Here is a 14,507-nt window from a genome sequence, read left to right as displayed (position 1 = left end):
CAGGAAAGGAGGAAACTTCCAGCTTGCCCTTGATCCTGACAAAGAGTTTATATGAGCCCCACCACTGCAGCTGTTTCAACTGAGAAATCTTAATTTTGCTGAAAATCCTTTCCTGTCCTCTTGCCTTCAAAATCAATACATCGTAGTGAGTTATTTCATTAAGTACTCCTCATGCTCTGTACACAGCTCGTCTTTGAGGACAACCTCTAGATATACCTGCTGTCTGCAGTGCTGCTAGTAAAAGGACACCTGGTGTTTTGTAATGGGGATATGCCGTGTGGGCTCTTCCCTAGTCTTCTTCATAAATATATATTACAATTGCTCCCGTTACTAAGAAAAAGAAAATTGTCTTTTGGTCCTTAGTGAGACATATTTCTTCCCTTCCCCCCTTCATTTCCAAGCTGACCTCTCTCCTACAGACAGACAAGACAACCTTAAGTGACAATGAGACAAATTTCATTTTGTCATGAACTGCCTTTTCAATTATTTTTCTCCTCTCTATTTTTCCTGGCTGACCCGGACCAGGCTGTTACTCTGACAGGGGTCCCTAACCTCCAGATTAAAATATGCAAATTGTTATCTTTCCTTCCACTTAGACCTGTGTCAGATGCATTGTAATTATGAGGAAATATTTGATTCGGGTTTATATGAGAACACAGTTACTTACTTTTGTCATCTTCCTTAAAAAAATAAGCCAAATTTGACATGATGTAATCAATGTTCAGGTACAATATAGATCACATAGTATTTTATATTTACTGAGGCAGCTGCTGTTAAAAAATCAAACAGCAACTTCTGAAAATCTCTAACACTCACTACATTCTACCTCCCACATTTAGATTAGTATTAATAAGTTATACTAAAACAATAGAAATGAAAGCAGGTGCAACACATCAAGGTTTACACTTCCTCCAAGTAATTTACATGGAAGTTTTTAGATTGATATTCATGATCATTGGCTTAAGATTTTACAAAGGAATTGTTTCCAAAATCCATGGATGTATTCCAGTTTTCAATCACTGTAAAGCAAAATTTGATGGATATTTTTAAATTACAGAATTATACTACACAAAGAATATGTCTGTGCAGAGATTCCCAGCTCAAATCCTCTTTTTTTCTTAACAAATTCTAAAAAAACCTATTCAGAAGTGTCATCATTAATAATAATAATAGAACAGAGGTCTCTAGGTACAGAGAGATTTAAAAATACAGTGCTGAAGGAGAACTGTACATGGTCAAAGCAAATTCTTTAATTGTTTCCAGGTTTTCCAGGGAAATTTGGAGACATGTAGCAAAAAAATAAAAAAAAAAAAAAAGACTGTTTCCATAATCATGAATCACTTTCTCTCCCAGATACTGTTACAGAGTAACATAATAGCTGGAAAGCTGGAATTCCTTAAATGTAGTCCTATATAATTGATCGAATTTTACCAACACGTGACATAGAGGGTGCACTGCTGGAAACAAAATGCATGTGTTAGTGGGGACCTCAGTAAGAGAAAATATAGGTTTCAAAGTCATGGTAAACTTCCCCAAATACCTGGGGAGTTATGCATTTACAAAAGGGCCACTTCTAGCCTGTTAGGCCTTGCCAGCACCTAGCTAATAAAAAAGTCTTAAGAAAAATATTAATATCTTCATAGGATATCCTTGTATTCCATTTCACCTGCTTGTACATCTACAAATCGGGAAGTTTTCTGAAATTTTGTAATGTGTTCATTTTGGCAAGATATCATTAAATACTTCTAACCTTGCCCTAGAGTACTGTAAAGGCGACTTGAAGCAGCCGAGCTATAGCACGCTAAGAAATTGCTCCTGCTGACAGCCACATGTTACCACTCTCTCAGTTGTGATGTCTGCCTGCACTGGCGGTCCAAGGCAATGATAAGTAAAAATGCTGCAATGACATGTCGCCAGCTTCTTACATTAGACTCTGAATGTGCCCATTGTACCGGCTTTTTCATTCAAGAATTACTGACATTCAGCAGAAGGTGCAATAATTGCTTAAACCACACTGACTTAGTTGCTCGTAATTGTCTAACACAAAAAGAAGTTCTTGTGATTCCAGAGGATTTGGAGCTGAGTAAGACACAGCCCAGTAATTATGCATCTAGGAAGGGATTCATGTATCTGTGACAGACTCTGTGCAACCGTAACAGCGTCACACAGGGCCATGTACACAAAATCCACATTTGCCAAAGATCCCAACATCAAGCAAATTTGGTACTTAAGCACAAGAAAGCATTTCCTCAGAGTGAGGAACAAGCTCAGGAGTTGACATAAAGACAGTTTAATCGATAAAGCAAAAGTCATGCACAAGCAAAGACAGGAAATTCATTCCCAGCTTCCCATGGGCAGGAAGGTATTCAGTCATCTCCAGGAAAGCAGGGCTCCATCACAGTGGCTTGGGAAGACAAACATCATCAGTATGAGCATTACCTCTGCTGCCTTCTTCCTTATATGCTGAGTGTGACACTATATGGTATGGAACATCTCTTTGGTCAGTTGGGTTCAGCTGTGCTGGCTGCGTCCCACTCCAACTCCTTCTGTACCCCCAGCCTGGTGGGGCGGAGTGAGAAGCAGGAAAAGCGTTGGATCTGTGCAAGCACTGCTCAGCAGTAATAAAAACATCCCTGTATCACCAACACTATTTCCAGCACAAACCCAAACCACAGCCCCATGCCAGCTACTGTGGAGAAAACTTAACTCTATCCCAGCCAAATCCAGCACAATTAGTTACCAGGGTATTCCAAGATTTAACCACTAGGAGTTTTGCAACCTGAAACACTCCTCTACATCTACAACAAATATTCATACTTCTAATGCATGCCTTCAATTTCATGCTACAGAGACATTTTGAAAATTGACAGCTACAAAGCCCTCCCATTTTTTTCAAAAATCTTTAAACAGGAAAAAATATCCATACAAAAATTGTAATGTTATCATGAGGCAATGAGGGCAGCCCACAATTCTCAAGAGAGAGACAGAATAGAATGCATTTATCCCCAAACAGGGTGCACACAATGCAGTCTATGATACCTCGCTTTGACCTTTTATTGAGTAGATCAGGCACAATTTCTGTGATCTTTGTTGTCTTCAGTCCTCACTCTCTCTGTGGTGACCTTTTGGGGAAGCTGCCATTGCTTCCATGAGCAAACCATGTCAGGTAGCACCAGGTATTTCTGTGGTGTGGCCAGATGCCCAGCTGAACCAATCTAAGACCTAGCGATTTCCTTCATCTTAGTGAATAGTCAACAGAATATAAGAATTATTCATTAAAACCACCAGGGATTACAGTCACAGCAGTAAGGTAAAGAAAAAAGATTTAGTATCCTGTTACCAATCCCACAGCCTACTACTTAATATAAATAATACTATCTGGAATATCTTACCAACCATAGCACTTCTATATAAGATCATTCCTAAAAGTCTGGAAAACTGATTTTAGAGAAAATTCCAATTTAATTCAGGTTACAATTTAGATGGTAGATTAATCTTGCAAACTTTTAATGGGTATATTAATTAGATATCATTAATAACTCCAGTATCAGCCATGAATTTCTGTGGTCCCTTAAACTAAGTACGATTGACTTCATTCTTTCTCAAGGGTATAATTTTGAAAAAAAAATTAGCACACACAGGAGTATAACCTATTACAGTACTAAAAGTGTAATTTTGTTTATGATTCAGCCAAAGAAGTACCAAGAATCTCATGCATTTTTACACTCACACCCTTGCGGCATAGAAGACAGCAATGAAGTGGAAAAAGGTTTAAAAGGACAAATTTTCAGCCATATTTCCTAAATTCTAAGACAAATTGAAGAGATCTGTCTCACCTCAAATGGATCTTTGTACAACACAGTGTGCTAGAGATATTGCAAGTGTCCTACTGCTGCATGAGTCCAGTACAAAGGTTTACAAAGGACACAGTCCCTCTTGTGCAGAATGTGATTGCAAAAAATGCCACTGAAATGTTTCCCTTTGTTCCTATAATTTCAGTCATTTAGATAACCTTTAGACTTAAGGTATCATCAAGATCCTGAAAAATTAAAGTACATTGGTCCTAGCCTTTTTGTCAGGCTTCTGCTTTGCTGTTCTATTGAACCTCTCTTGCTATTACTACAGCAGCAGACCACCTAAATGTGCACACAGCAGAAGGACAGCCCTCCAGCAAGTCAGCATATCTCTTGGGCACCTAGTAGCTACCCTGTCACACGTGGCTCCTAGCAGTTGCCATCTTTCACTGTCTCCAAACAGCACTAGCAAACAGGTTTCTGACTCCTGTCTGCTCTTGAATTGCTCAGCATGTTCTTCACAATCTACCACCAGCTTCTTATATGCCTCATTTCCCCAGACTTATGTTATAGGCTTGCTGTAATCACCGATGCCTTTATTTTTTGTGGTATTAGACATTCTGAGTCCAGTTCTTCTTTCACTTGTCCTGACTGAACTACTTTTATGTTTCAAGAAGTTAAGTAATTTATGGAAATTAGGTCAGCAAATTGAAAAATGCAACATTGCCAGTGCATGATGCTACTGTGGAGGCTGGTACTCATTCAAATGATGGTAAGTCACCTGTTGCCTCTCCTGCCAGAACATCCCCTATGGTACAGAGAGTAGTGTCTCTTTCATGTGCAGGTATTGTTCAGTTACTGATATTGCATTAAATTCTATGTAATCAGATTTAGACCTAAATATTCAGGCCCATCTGAGACAGAGCTGCCTCAACCCCTTGCATCCTAACAATTGTTTACACTCCTGTCTGCTCCTTCACATGACATAACAGTCCCCAGTTCTTAATCAAATAAAGGTGAACACAGCAACAAAGCATTCACCACTCCCTGTCTGTACAGAACAGATGATGAATCAAACTACTGTCACACAACCACTCCCAAAGGGAGAAGTCTTCGGGTGATCAATTGGTGCTTCATCAAATGGACCCCTTGTCCTCCCAGCTCCAACTCTTCTCATTGTTTCCTGTTAAACATCTGAGACAAAGAACTGCTGACCTCAACTTTCAAACTTCAACTTTCAGCATCGATCAACAGTAAATAATGGATAAACCCTTGACAATACATTTCCATGCTATATCAATTTTTCTTCAGCTGGTGTATCAAGTCACAAAGATACAACTCAGTCCCAAGAGACCATGCAGGTCTTTGAAGTGCCTTTAAACTGAGAGCAATCCAGACAGTTGACAGCCAATGTCTGGGACCATTTATATAATTTTAGGCAGTCCACAGCACAGCTTTCAAGCTTTCAGAAAATTAATTAACTCAGGATAATACAGTAAACTCAGAGCTGAGAAAGGAGCCATCATATTTGTTGAATGTGTTATGATTTCATATTGTATTTATGTGGTGAAAAAAACCAATATGGCATGGCTTTTTTATTGCATTCATTTGCTTGAGAAAAGGATGCTGGGGAATCAGTGGGCAAAAAATCTCAAGCTAATTTTGGATGAGGCAATATGTAAAGTAAATGCATTCATATAAAACAAGTTAGTGAATAACTAGTGCAGCTATTCAGATATTTAAGTCTGGGAATCAGCTATGAGAAGGAAAGGAAAGAGATACCCGCATTTTTCTTTGTTGAAACTTTTTTTTTTTGTTGTAGGTGCTTTCTGTATCTCACAGCTTCATCTAATGACATCCAGATGATTCATTGTTTTAAAACGAAATAAGAAATCTTCAAAATCAGGTCCCTTCCCTGTTGAGCTCAGTCGCATGAGAGAGTGGGAGAAACTTCCTTGCATTTTCTCACACAGTGTAAAGCATGTTTTTTGCAAGTTCTCATTTTCTAAGCCCCAAGAAACAGCTTCTTTGGCAGCTTTCCTTCCTGGTACAAAGCTCATTTTCAGCAGGCAAATGTCTTTCCAGGCAGAATTCGCTTATTTCTTATGCTAATGCTAAACCTCTACCAGCTGAGAAGCAGCTTTTTTTGTATCTGTTACATTTTGGGGAAACATAGCCTTGCTTCATGCACCAGGGCCTCAGGCTTGCTTATATTGGTTTACTTTGTGGAGGAACTTGGCCTGGTAATTCCCAATGTTGGCTCATCATTGCTGAACTATAAATGGATATCTCCTGTTTGGCTGGGTGCCCAGGCAGCTTTCTTTTAAATTCTTAATCCCACTTAAACAACATGTTCTTAATAGAAACAAGTGGTGGTTTCCATACAGTATCTAAGTAACTAAATAAAGCACAGCTACCACCAATTACCTTTTCTTCAGCATGACTCGCCAAAATCTTGAAGACTAAAAGCTTTCTGACAGTTCTTTTTCTGATGCTGCTACACCACTTTTTCCAGTGAGCTCTTCAGCTTTTTCCCCAAGACGGACCATAAGAAAGTAATATTCTGCATCACTTATCACAGCAATTAATGATCTTAGGTCAGCCTCAACTAATTACATTAATCCCACCATCATATCTACCCTAATCTATTAATGACTTTTCAGTATCTCGGTGAGTTCCACACATCTACTACCATATTCAGTTTTCCTCCACAGGTCCTATAGTGCTTGTCTCCCTTATAGGCAGGTCTTCGTATCCTTTTCATGGCTACAGAGAGTCCTGTTGTTGCGATAACATTTATCCCCACAAATATCCCTATTCGGTCCACTGTGCTTCCATTAAAAACTATCCCATATCTGATCTGGTGTAACTAAAACTGTCTTGCACCAGGACAAACAAGTAGTACACCATCAAAAGTATGTAACTAGCAAGGAAGAACACAAAAGAAAGGTTCAGTTCTGTAGTGAATAACTGTACACATCAAAGACACTGAAAAATATTTGATGAGAGAAGCAAAAGTATCTCCATTATAAAGAAAATACAGTCTTGTAACAAACACACCTCTTGCCAGCTTTTTCTTTCACTTTTAAAATACATAAATACATCATAGCATTAATGATCTATAAAAAAATAGAAAACCTCTTATCCGTATACTTCATAGGGAATAAATTGTGGGCCCACATTTTCCCATCATTTTTAAGACTTCTTAATGTAGTTCAGAAGTGGAAGCTGGAAAAAAAAACCCTCCACAAGTATCAGAAATTTTCATTCTCTTCCATAGCACAGTTTTTAGCCACATTTGTAACAAAGCACTGATTGGTTTGTAGCCAAATATTTGTTTGTATACTTAAACAAGTGGTAAGCCTTGATCACAGTTGAACTTCTGAATTTGTGTGGCTACAGCTAGCCAGTACCCCAACTGCAAGTCAGGAGACTCTTTGACTCAGGACACTCATGTTCTTCAGAAAGAATAACCCACCTTTAAATTTGCAAATAAGCTCTATTTACTTCCATGGTTAATGGGTTTTGTAAATACACATCCCTGAGTGAATTCTTTAATCAGGGTCTTATTTTCTTACGGGAGAGGCCCTGAAGCATTCCTATGCAATCAATTTGTTTCTTTTTTCTCTCTGCTGTTAATGTGAAGGATATGCAGGTCATCTGGCCAAACAGTGCTGGTGCGACTCGGGTCTCTCAACAGGGAACGTGGCAGGTTCACTTCACTGGGAAACTGCAAAAGTGCCGCTGTTGGGCTACAGCTCAAATTTTATATGTATCTCCTAGTCCAAACAGGTTGTCAGAAGCTGATCACCAAACCATAGATAATGCTTTTAACAAGAATTATTCGTCTAGTTCCAGCACAGTTCCCTTCTTTCATACACTAGTCACTGCCGATTAAGCATAATAAACTTTTTGAAAATAATGCAATTGCATATCTATTTGCCTGCAAAGAAATAATAAAGAAAAGCCTTCAGAGACGTGATTAGCTCTAAAGGTCATGTTAAAGTTGGGAGAGAGTAGAGAGAGAGAGAGATTTTTACAAGAATGTGGGAGAATATGTGTATATGAAGACTTCAAATATTTCAGTAGAGTGGATTTTATTTTGCATTCTATCTGGTTTCACTTATATTATAATTGAAGGGAAATGGTGAGAGAAAATAAAGCACTTTCCCATGCTGTGTCTAAAGCTTTTTTCATGATTAAATGTCATCATGTCTCAAGAGTACCAAAAATACTGGTGAAGGCCATCTTAATTTTGAAAAACAAATATGCATGAGAACTGGTTGTAGCTGGACACAGTTTTGACCTAAAGCAGGTCTTCCATCAGTGTAAATTTTATTGTGATGTATCCTGGAGAGTTTGCATTAGGATCTTTGGGAGAAAAGTAGTAAAACATTTTTAAATCCAGTTGAAACACCCCCTCTGTGCGGAAGACTGCCCACATCACTAGCTATTGTCACAAGTGAAAATGTCATTAGAGGCATAACGATAACTTATTCCCCACGAACAGAGCCAGCTTCTGCTCTCACTCCAGCAAATGTACCTTCCATTTATAAGTGGAAACAGAGTTGGCCCTTAGCAGGAAAATACAGGATGGCAAAAGAAGTTCAGAGAAAAACAAGAAGCTAAGAAAAACACAAAAGGGAAAAGTGAGCCACAGAAAAAGTTATGTCACTTTTTCTCTAGCTGATAATGCCTAATTAGGAAGTTTCTCCCATACCTCCTGACTTAGCTGTAATTGAATTAAGAAGCTGTCCTTATGTATTGAAACATTTCATTCACATCCCATATGACTCACTATCCAGTCATCCAAAATATAGATCAATGTATATATTTGTACCTCACATATATGTCTATACATCCAGGTTTAATCAAAGCAGGCAGCTTTAATTGCTCTATTTCCATGTATTTGACTGTGGCATTTCTATGTTCCTTTCAACTTGGTTCTAGACATTTCCGTTGCTTGCAATCTAGTTCCTTTCCTATGCTTTCAAAAACTGGCCAACAGACTCGATTTCCATAAGACATCCCAGTTCTTTCCTCTGTGGCAACAACCTGTCAGAGGGGGATATGTGTGGTGGGAGTCAGAGTGTAGCCAAACTGTGGTATTAAGGACAGGTGAGAGCTGAAGTCTGACAGCTATCAACCTGTAAATGTGAATTCAAGATGAGTTAATAGTTCTGTCCTAAATCAGCTATTTGACTCAGCTTGCATATATATATGCCAGTCACCTCAGTTTCCTTGTGAATTGGGATGACATTTCTGAAACTAAATCCTACTAAAGTATTAAAAACTGACTTTTAAGCTCCCATTGGTCACCAAAAGGCCAAGTCAGTTAAACAATTAAGAGATTATGATTTCATTATTCTATATTATTCATTTTATAGCTCAGTCATGATACTTTGCAGATCTTCTGCTGGCGCATGCATTTGGACACTATTTTATAAATTTCCACTGTGTTTGGACTTCAGAGGTCTCTATTCCCACTAGAGAAATCTCACAAGATTCCTATTATCTCATTTTCCCTTTTTTTGGCCTTGCACTTTAACCCTGGCATTCTCAAAAGGACGCTTGGCTTTTTTACATTAAACTTCAAATACAAACTGGTTTTCTAAACAATAAATACAGTAACTTGTAGTCCATACTTGTCGGGAGTCGGAGTCAGCGACAGGCTCCACAAGCCAAATATATACAGTGGGAAAGTATCATTTAAAATGTTCCAGACTAAACAGTTTAAACTCAGACAAAATAAATATTCAAAGCATTAACCTGTAAACTATTGCTTGATGGCTCTGGAGCTTGATGTTATTATTGCTGTAGCTCCTTGTTAAAAGATCATCCATCTTTAATGCATTCAGTCATCCTACATATAACATAAGCAGCGTACAGTGGATCACAAATTATTGCCATCCTTCAGCATAACCTAGTATATCCATGCTGTACCTATGAAATTGGGAGTTTCAGCAGTAAATGGTAAACCTGCCCTTGCTAGGATCAGGTTATCAGGTGATCTCCTATGATTGTGAGACACTGCAATAGTCCTGTTTGTTCTGAGAAGCATCCACTTCTAAGGTTACATAAGATTTTTTTTGGCACAGAGTAGGTGAGATGTTAAGGTTCCAGAATCATATCCTCATTCTTTATCATGAGGTCAGCAAAACTGAATTGTACAGGTGCTAAACTTTCTTCTGGTTAGCAATTCCTGGCCCAAAATGCTTTAAGGAGTACCAGGCTTCTGGAGGAGACACATCTTATAGAAGGATTCTCCACTGCCATTTCTGAACACTTCTGTGTTGCTTAGTCCCCAGGTCCCGTATGATCCCAAATCAAGAGTATTTTTCCTGTCTGATCTGGTCATTTACTTTTTTTTAAGTAGAACATTTTGAACAGTGAGTACTTCTAGCTATCTAAAATAAGAATATCGGTCTCTGGTCAGGTGTTATTGCTACTATAATTTCAAAGATAAAGCTGCTGAGACCTGCAGGGTTTACCCTAGTGTCAGGCAATTGCAGAGAGCACAAGAAAGGCATCACCAGCTCAAGGCTCCAGGAGGACAGGAGCACAGGTTGAGGCAAGGAGGACCAGCCTCAGGGAGCATGACATAAGCTACGCTTGAAAGTTCCAGTCACAGTGCAGCATTTCATCACTCATAGCTCCAGCCTGATCAGAACCAGAGTACGAGAAGCTCACTGAGGTAAGAGTTTATAGCAGGACAGGTTCACCCTCCACAACAAGGCACTGCTACTTCTCTCAGGTGCCTGGCTTTCCCAAACCTCTGGCCTTCTATTTCCTTTGACAGGTATTTTCCAGGCTCAAAAAAGCAACACAAACTATGTCAGAATATGTCTGGTATCTGCTATATTCCTCAGGCTTTATTTCAAGAGGTTTAGTAGGTTTTTTGAAGGCATAGTAAGGTCATTAACTTTAGAATTAAACTTGTTATGGTACTCAGCGCTACAGGCCACTTAATTTAGTATCACTTAACCTTCAGCACACAGATCAGACTACATCCTATACAGAGGTCTTCATGATATCAAACACAAAAATGTTTTGAGATTATCTAGGGTCTATACCTCAAGAAAGTCATCTGCTTAAGCATTAAAAGCGGTAGTGCAGAGAAGAAGCATCAAATCTAGATTTATTATTCTAACCAGAAAAATGAAATTTCTATTTTAAAAAGAAAATGTGGAAGAGTTTCAGCTCAGAAACCCAAGGAAAGCTCTAATAAAAATATCTTGCAATTACATTACTGTAGGTGCCTGTATCAGATGATTTCATGTTCCAATGGGAACTTTATCATTCCCTCTGTGTCACAAGCATGTAAACTGAGGGGTCACACAAGTTATTTCTAGAGCCTTCGGAAGGATCTGAGGGAGTCAAATTTTTCCACTGACCAACAGGAAGGACCTCAGTATTCCTCCGGTTTGCTTTCCAAATTTCTTTATCCAGCTTACACAGTGAGAAAACGTCTAAAAGAAATGAATCATTAAAAGATGTGATGCTCGGATCTATGAGGAACAAGCATACACTATCATTACTGTCACCAGTAAAATTAAAGACTGAGCAAAATACTTCCCAAGTAAGATGTGAAAGCTTTGATGCTTTTCTTGCTTTACTCTGGGATTCTGTTAGCAGAGGATTTGGGAATAAAAGTACCACTTGCTCTTTCAAAGTTAAATCTGATGTACCCACTCATGTAAAATTCCCAGAGTTAAAAAAAATTTGCAATTTAGATCTACTACTGCGGTTAACACGTTGCAAAGTTGGGAGCCCTCTGGGAGCGGGTGTTCTCTCTGTGTTAACTCAGAGGCAGACGAGCAGGCCATGGACATGGTAACTTTCATGCTGAGGCTAATAATTTTGTATCAGTTTCAATTAAGTGTTGAATGCCAAGCATCCAGCACAATTTGCAGTGGCAAGTCCAGGAAGCAATGACACAAAGGGAAACAAAAGCTGTCAATTTCCATGAGGCAAGTTAGTAATTTTACAGTATTTAATTAGATATTACTAGGGACCAGGTCATAAAGCAAAAAGAGTATCATATATTATGGAATTACCTATACAAGCCAATAGACAATCACAGAAGTTTATTTTAAAATCTGAAACCATCTGGTAACATCACTGCTGGGACAGGACATTTTATAATTCATTGCTAGGTGCAAGTGGATGCTATGCGATGTGTGTGCGTCTGTGTGCTCTAATTTTCCCACAGTACGAAAGCCATTCATTAATGTGACTGCCTATGATCTGGTTGATAAGAGATACTAGGAAAAAGTATTTGCACTACCTTCGTGTTCCCTGTTTTCTGAATCAAGATTTTTATTAACAGACAACATAAATTCTCAGGCTCTGTAACAAAGCAATTAGCTGATATGTGAGTGGAGACACACAATAAGGAAGATTTTTTAAACGGTTTTGAAGGCTTGTTACTAGTGTGGACTCCTTTTTCTGCAATAAGAATATCAGCACAGGGAGTTTATGCAACCCACACTCTGGAAAAAAAGAAAAGGAAATCCTAACTCCCCTTTGCAACATTTATTTCAGAGTAGCTCTTTTGTAGACTCCCACATGAGAACAAACTCTTGCATCAGCAATCACAGGTTAAGGCAATACACTGTCATGTTAAATGTTGTAGTTTAGAAGAATAAGGTCTATGAGTACAGCCAAATAAACCATCAGGTGTCATTAAGCATCAGTTATGCAAGCTAATAGTAAGAGAATCATAGAAATCAATCCATTCCTTCAATGGATACTTCAGTGGATACTGGCACTTACTAATAATTCTTCATAGCAAATGTTTATGTTATCCTTCTTCCATACTGTGGGAAGATTTCGGGAAGATTTCTAATAAGCCCAACTACTGCTGGGTGAACAGCACTTACTGCATCTCTTTCTTAAACACAAAAGCTATTATTTGAATCACATATTGTAAATAAGTGACAAGAAGAAACATGCTACTTGGACTTGTCTGTGATTTTAAAGGAAAGTGAAAAACATGGGTTTCCACTGCACTGCCAAAGGCAAATTAGCTGTACACACAACCGGTTTTCTACTGAGGGACTTAAAATACATCCAGCACTGGAAAGTCTCGTAATTCTCAAAGGCAAAGGTATACAGTAATTGCTGCACAGCTCAGGAAAGGAAACGCCATCTGCTCTACCACTAAATACAACACTGCACACCTAGTCAGGTGAAACATTTGATCTGAGTTTCCTATATACCAAGGACGATGAAGAATATACGTACACCATAGAAACAGTCAACAGCAAGTCACTTCCGCTGACATTAAATCCAGAGCCTGAACTCCTCGAGGTGTTGCTGCAGGGACACCAACACTGATTAGACATGACACAGGAATAAAATAGACACACTTGAAAATACTGAATACTGCTCCCAGACTCAGGCTGGTCAGGCTGCACAGCTGCTGTGCAAAACAACAGCAGAAAAAAAAAAAAAAAAAAAAAGAAGACACACTGCTCTGGATCTGCACTAAAGGAGAGATCATAATTGTGCTCAGTCAAATAATGTAGATGCTGCAAGGCCCCTGATACTCCCTCCATGGTGAAGGAACGATGTGGAGGGGACTTAGCGCAAGTGAAAATGACAGTTACCTTTAAAAGCACCCATTTCCATTACCGGGGCACAGGCTGGAAATAAAACTTGCATATTGAAAGGTAATGCATCACAACTTCTTACATGAATAAGATCATACAGGAACAACTACACCCCACATATTAACTTGTGTTAGTTTCCTTTGTACTGCTTCCACCTTTCTACAATAGTCACAGTGTCAGAGTGCTAATACACCTTTTGTACATTCTGTGTCTGGATGATCTGGCTTTCCAACCTCAGACTTTTTCTTATTTTTCCCTAGGAAAACTGCATTTTACCAGTAAATTTCATAATCAATTGTTTCAAAAACTAATTTAAGTGAAGGGTAATCGTCCTATACCTTCATATTCAGTGAGATGCAGGGATATGTCTGAAGGAGTGAAGGATTAATAAGAACATATATTCCAGATGAGGTAGTAGAATTCCATTTTCTTTAAGAAGTGCCTATGTGTCTGTTTTCTGCATACTTCTAATGAATATTTCATATGGGTTTTAATGCAATGCAAGGGTAGAGCATAATGTAGGTAAGAGTAATGGATATAGGACACTGCACTGCTGCTGAAAAGCAAAGTAGATGTGGCCAAAGTGGAAGCAGCAGTGCCCCTGTGGAACTTAAACAGCTCCAAGAAAGCTAACAGTTCAGAAAGCTTTAGAAAGCTTATGAAATTCTCTCCTTTGTTGTTACTGTCAAAATATCCTTGCATGTTCTTTATCAGCTATTTCACTTTGTTGACTGAAGGAGATGTTTTGTAGTCCTGAATTTAAAACAAAACCAAAAAAAAACCCCAAACCAACCCAACCCACCCCCAACACTTCTTGTTTATATTTTCACATCATTCATGAAGTATTCCAGATCATCCCATCAAAAAAACACAAGGCAAAACCTCTGTTCTTTACATTATAAAATCAAATTATTACAGCTTTTCAATTAAGGAGCCCAAGATCTTCCCTAAGATTTTCATAACTAATCAAAATAATTGTAGTTCAGAGACATTTCCTTTGGTTTGCAAAGCACTTTCTAAATCTGCACTGCAAACCCTTTATTAAGCTGAAGCTAAGGAAAGATAGAGCTCAAAAGGACCCACCACTGAGCGGACTCTA

The sequence above is a fragment of the Gallinula chloropus genome, assembly GCF_964237585.1.
Source record: "Gallinula chloropus genome assembly, chromosome: 2".
In the NCBI taxonomy this organism is placed as follows: domain Eukaryota; kingdom Metazoa; phylum Chordata; class Aves; order Gruiformes; family Rallidae; genus Gallinula; species Gallinula chloropus.
Note: the sequence above shows the minus strand (reverse complement) of the source record.